The following is a 6,000-nucleotide window of genomic DNA, read 5'->3' on the forward strand; positions in this document are numbered from 1 at the left end:
TAGGGAGGTTTGCTCGTTTACGCAGTTCAGACGCGCTTGTGTAAAAAAAGTAATCGGAATAAATAAATTGTAACGCTCCTTTTTGGATACCTTTAAGTTCATCTTTCAGATACGTTTGCCACGGAGACGATGTGGATGCAACATATCCCAGTTTTAGGCGTACTATTGTTAAATATGCCATTTGTTTTACTTTAAGGGGGGGGGGGGGGCGAGTCTTAAATTTTGTCGCAGAAAACCAAGTGTGCTGTTCGCCTTAGCGACAATGTGATTGACGTGGGTGGTTCATGTTAAATCGGGGGTTATATGGAGGCCAAGGTGTTTATAAGATGAGGATGAACCGAGTATAGGATCGTAAATGCTGTAGTTATAAGAAGACGGTGACACAAGGCGAGAAAAGGAGTACTTTGCATTTATCTAGGTTCAGCGACATCTGCCACTTACCACACCATTGTGCAATGGATGACAAGTCAGTTTGAAGGGATGAGTGGTCGCTAGTGCACGATATGGCACGGTAGATTACGGAGTCGTCTGCGAGAAGGCGGCTTGTTGAAGAAACACAAAGAGGGAGGTTATTGATGTAGATTAAAAAAAGAAGTCGACCGAGCACGCTTCCTTCAGGAACGCCAGATGTTACGGTCGTTTTGGATGATCCTGAGTTATTAACGATGATATATTGACAGCAATCACAAAGAAACAAAGAAATCTAAGTAATGATAAAGTGGTCAATTTTTAACTGGTGAAGTTTCATTACAAGGTGGTTATGAGGTACTCTGTTGAAGGCCTTCGAAAAATCAAGAAAGATAGGGTCAGTTTGTTGTTTATGGTCCAGATGAGAATGAATGCATATTATTTACAAATTGGAGGAGTTGGGTTTCGCAGGATAATTCTTTCCTGATTCCGTGTTGGTTAATGGTAAGAAGGTTATTAGATTCGATATATCTCATAACATTAGAAAATATTATATGTTCCAAGATTTTTGAAGGAATGCTGGTTAGGGATATAGGGCGATAATTTGAAGGCGAATTTCAGTTTCCGGACCCATTTATGGTGATGACACGGCTAATTTTCCAGTCGTGAGGGATGTTACCTGACCACAGGGATTCACGAAAAATGTCGGTTAAGAACAGAGTTGATGCATGCTTCGTATTTTTTAATATTTTTGAGTCGCTGAGGTCATCGCAAGTACTCGAGGAAAGTTTCTGATTTTCACTAACGTTGATAACCCCGGAAAAGTCGATGGAAATGGTTTCCAAAGACGGATGGGTAAGGGCAAATAGTTCCGGAATGTTGTTAAGATTTTCACTGGTGAACACGGAAGAGAAATAATTGTTAAAAAAATCAGCACACTGGCCATCGGAGAGAACTAGACCTTCGTAATCTGTTAGTGCAAGAGGGGTGAAAGGTTTCGGATTGATTACGTCCAGAAATATTTGGGTTTGTCGGCCAATACTTGTAATAAATCGGTACCGTAAAATTTCGATTTGGCTTTTGTAAATTCGTACCGATATCATTTTTCGCATTCTTCATATTTATTTCGCGCCTTTATGTTTAAGGGGGGACATGGGCCCTTGGAAACAAAGACCTCCTAAAACTGAATTGTTTTGAAAATGGCGATGGCTGTTGTTTTTCTGAATCTAACCCGGCTTCTAATTTCGTGGATGAAGACTTGAGCTATAAATCAATTTCTAATGTCTATGCGGGTTGATGTGCATCGAGGTTGACTCTAAAACATTTTTTTCACAAAACTCAATTTTTTGGACTCGTTGAAAATTTGCAGAAGGGATATCTGAGCATGTAGAGCAAATAGAAATATAACCTTTCCTGGAATGTGTAGCTAACTGTGTAAGGCCTACAAAATTGTGAGCAGATTTTTAATATAAGTCTAGAAAATTTTGCGTTTGATATTTCGTTTTATTACTTGTTAGCCATGCACTGAGCACTGAATCAAAAATCACTAATATTGAGTTAATCTTAAAAGTACTTACAACATTGTATTCTCTATTCTTTGTAATATCTAGCTATGTCTCAAAAAGAATGTTTTGTTGAGCATTTTTTGTTCTATAGTGCCTTGAAACAAAGGCAGGCAGGTTTTAATTATTTTGAGGACAATTCTGACTGAGAAAATGACCAAGTATATGAAATCACCTCAAAAAGTTGAACAAGCTTGTGCAGTTTCATTCGGTCTGGTCATAAAATGAGAGAAAAAAAATCTCCAAGAGCACCCTATTGGAAAACCCCAATATGAACAGCGTATTATGGATATTGGTAAACAATATATTTTTATTGTATTACAATACGATATTTATTTATTTATTTATTTATTGTACTTTTCCGGTGCTCCTAAACAGCCCATAGGCCTACATAACGGTGCACCGTTGACAGTGTATTGGTAAACAATACATTTATTGTATCGTATTACAATAAGGGTTTGTTAAGGGATTCCAATATACATTACATTTATTGTATTATAATAAGGGATTCTAATATCCATAATACGCTAGAAACATTGGGATCGCATACCATGTAAACCCTTAGTTGATCCCCATGTTTCGTATGGGAATCCAATAAGGGTTTACGATTCCAGTGTACTTAGCAAATTATGGATATTGGAATCAAATATATTATATTGGCTACCAATAAAACTATATACGAGTTGGAATATCACGTTCAGCACGACGCCTCGTTGTATGCATTTCTGAGTGATAAAAAGATTGTTGCTGTAGTCAAATTATGAATAAAGGAGCAAAACACTGGGCTTATCCATACCAAATATATCTAACATATTCCTGAACTGGAGAATCCAGCATTTACTGCAAAAGAAAGTTAATTGTTTAAAACCCCCATTCAAAAAATTGATGTTTGAAAACAGAATGTAAAATACTCATCTTTTAATGAAAGCAGCACCTGCTAACTGCAGCCATATAGAAACTACAAGATAAAAATTTGTGATTAGTTTGTGACAAGTAGCAATTCCTCACTAAGCTGGATAGACTAAAATTGATGTCCGCGTTTATTGCGGAAGAAAGAGTTTCAGTGCAACTGCCCCGAGTCATTCTGAGCTCGGTCAATTAGATATACGTATCCGCTCGTCTGACTTCAGTATTCCTGCTTCGCACCAAACTAGAGTATTTGGAACGCTGACCTTTGAAGAAAAACGAACTGGTGCTTGCTGGCTTGCAGGTCGTGGAAACTGGGAGAGATTTGCAGTTAGTTGCGTCCAAGTAGCAATTACTTTGAGTAGTCACGTAAAGTACACTAAGTCGGAAAGATTCAAAATTACTTGCGCGGGACATAGATATCCTCTTGCGACGTAACTGGGCACATGTCAATGTCGTTCGCGTCTGTTACAGAAAAATAAGCTTCAATGCAGGAGCCGCAATCGTTCTGAGCTCCGTCAATTAAAAATACCGTACTGCTTGTCTTGCTTCATCATTTGTTTTTCGGACCAAACTGGAGAATCTGGAATCCTCACCTTTCAAGAAGAATGAACTGGCACCTGCTGCCTTGTGGGCTATGGAAACGGCTGGAAAGATTTGCGATTAGTTGCGTCATGGTAACAACTTTTTTGAGCAGCCGCCTACAGCCCACTCAAAATTACATACCCCGGACATAGATGCCTCATGCGACGGAATCCCCTTCATCATTGTTTTCTGTTAACTCTGCTCACCTTCGCCGCGTGCCTCCAATTTCTGTGCTACTTCTTTAATCTCGATTTCCTGGTTCGCAAAGGCCATGCCTTGTCCTGCACCAGGCACGGATCTGTCAGCGCCGCGACAGGCGCTATTGAGGCAAGGACGCTACGGCATCTGGGCGTTTGATGTGTTCTTTTAATATTTTGGGCCTGGCTCTTAACAGGTGAATGGGTGTCTCGTATGTCCTTTGCTTATTTGCGATCATTCTGAAAACAGGGGGTAGGCGCTTCTGCGATCTGGGCGCATGCTCGGTATTTTCCAATAGTTGAGATTGAACTCTGCAGGAATTTTGAAGCATAACAAACAGAATGTGCATGCCAAAAGGCATAGCAAATGAAACGCCCACAACCTATCTATTTTCGGTTCTTGTCCGCAAGAAGCTGGCGTATATGTAGCCTCCCTCGTTTACGCCACTTCTCCCTTGTTTCCCGGTTGGGTCTCGTCCTGATGAATCGTCGGTGGAGACCTGAGGTGTGAACAACATCAAATTAGACCTTTTGAGTCATAATCTATATACTTTTCGAGAGGAAGTACACCTAAACGAATCTCAGGCATGCCATTTATAGTGCGTTTTAAATTGAGAGGCCTCATGTAAAATGAGACGTCAATACTGACGCATCCCTCTGGCGAACCTAAAATTTTGAAAGGAGTGCTTTAATAGCAACTTTTACTCCGAAATTTAAGGAACAGGTGGGATTCTATCAGCATAAAAAAAAAATTAACAATGGGGTCCAACGTTGATAACAGTGTGCCTTTTGGGGGATGGCACCACTTCACTAAAAGCAGATAATAGACCCCGGGGCGATGTGTTTGCAACTGGTTGGAGTAATCACATTTGCTTCTATTTATTTTCATTACATCATTAACACTAACATGGATAAAAAAAGTTTGGAAAAGATTGCAGGGTTATGATTTTCAATCCGATCAATTCCTGCTGCCATTGCAGTTTCTAATTATGACATCTTGCATCACCAAAAACAAACTATTTTCGATGTAACTAGGTTGTCTCCGTTGCTGAAACGCTCCAGAACGTTTTTGACAGTGTTTGGAACAGAGACTGAAATCAAAGCATTGTGAAATTGTAACTTCTATACTTTAAGTTAGCAATACTTCGTGGCAACGGGCACATAACAAGAAACTGGTGAAAGCCTTTAAAAGCAACAGTATTCCCACTGTATCGGATCCAACCCCTGTGGGCGATGCGAGTTTGACCACCCTGCTATCGTCAATTTCGCTCCTACTTCGCATAAGGGTGTGCGAATATTCGCAATTTTCGAATAACGAATCGAATATAGCCTTATTCATATCTGTATTTGAATCGAATAGGGCTATAAAATAGGTATTCGATTCGGTATCTAAAATCAAATAGTTGTTTCTCAAAGTTTCGAACATTTTTCGAAGTTCTGAAAGAGCCGAAAACAGAATCGGCACAATTTAGCGCCGCAAATTTTCTTTAATAGACGCTTATATACAGCACGCCTGCCACATACGTACTGTAAGATGTCACTTCTCTCAAGTCGTCTGCATACTCGGCAAAAGGTTTGTGCCCCTACTGTTCAAGACAGATGATTACCGCTAGCAGTACCGGCGTGTCTATTCGAGCGGCGTCGTTTATTTGTCTAGTGCAGCCCCTGACACTCTTTCTCGCGACACTTATAGCACGCACTGAATTGCACGCCCAGCTGCTTCTATCCCCGTGTGGTTTGTGGAGAGGTATGTGAATACAAGTAACATCTTTTTTTTAATTTTTATTTTAACACTGTCTGCAATCAGTGATGCCCTATAGACGCTTTCAGCGCGCGCCAAATTCAGCCGCCATAGCCGACCTTCTCTTGTCTTACCGAGATGTCGAGCGACTGAAGCGGGCGTTGACGAGTCTCCACAAAGGCCCATGCTGGGGAGAAGGACACGGTAGAATCTGGAATGGCAATTACCTGTCCTGCTGTGGTAATGATGAAGTGGATCGAACGGAATAAGAGCAAACAAAAACTGAAGGTCGGTTATGGCGGCGCCCATGCACAGCTGCCTGAAAGCGTCTATAAGCTCACTTCGGCGTTTTGACGTTGTTGGGCTTTCTATAGGAGAGCTCGCGACGAGGACAACCCAAGATGCGCGAAGCGTAGTATTAAAGGGATTGTCCGGTCAAATTTTGTATTCGAGAAAACAATTGAATATCATTGTTATTGCCTCGAGACGCATCGTACGTGCAATATCTGAATTTTATATGGCCCTCTGCGTGAGTAATTAAATTTATACTGCTCCAATCGCATTCTAGCGTAAACGCGGTTTTCGTTGGCAACATTGAAGC

Source organism: Ixodes scapularis, unplaced genomic scaffold (genome assembly GCF_016920785.2).
Source record: "Ixodes scapularis isolate PalLabHiFi unplaced genomic scaffold, ASM1692078v2 PGA_scaffold1__304_contigs__length_218370807, whole genome shotgun sequence".
Lineage (NCBI taxonomy): Eukaryota > Metazoa > Arthropoda > Arachnida > Ixodida > Ixodidae > Ixodes > Ixodes scapularis.